The sequence below is a fragment of the Physeter macrocephalus genome, chromosome 14 (assembly GCF_002837175.3).
Source record: "Physeter macrocephalus isolate SW-GA chromosome 14, ASM283717v5, whole genome shotgun sequence".
Classification (NCBI taxonomy): Eukaryota; Metazoa; Chordata; class Mammalia; order Artiodactyla; family Physeteridae; genus Physeter; species Physeter macrocephalus.
In genome coordinates, this window is record NC_041227.1 from 39,244,717 (window position 1) to 39,245,125 (window position 409).

The 409-nt window shown below is 45.0% G+C and overlaps 1 protein-coding gene across 3 annotated transcripts in view; it reads left to right on the forward strand.

Annotated features, from left to right (window-relative positions):
• The window catches only part of MACROD2 (mono-ADP ribosylhydrolase 2), a 2,044,226-nt gene that overhangs the window by 915,544 nt on the left and 1,128,273 nt on the right, over positions 1 to 409 (forward strand). The window lies entirely within an intron of this gene.

The window sequence follows — 409 nt, forward strand, 5'->3', positions numbered from 1 at the left end:
TTCCTTCCTCCCTCCCTTCCTTCTTCCCTCCCTCCCTCCCTCCCTCCTTTCCTTCCTCCCTTCCTTCCTTCCTCCCTTCCTTCCTCCCTCCCTCCCTCCCTCCCTCTCTCTTTCTTTCTTCTGCCTGGGTATCCTTTTTTTTTTAATTAGTTATGTATTTTATGCATATTAGTGTATACATGTCAATCCCAATCTCCCAATTCATCCCACCACTACCCCCCACCCCCACTTCCCCCCTTGGTGTCCATACATTCGTTCTCTACATCTGTGTCTCAGTTTCTGCCTTGCAAACTTGTTCATCTGTACCATTTTTCTAGATTCCACATATATGTGTTAATATACGATATTTGTTTTTCTCTTTCTCACTTACTTCACTCTGTATGACAGTCTCAAGGTCCATCCACATCTC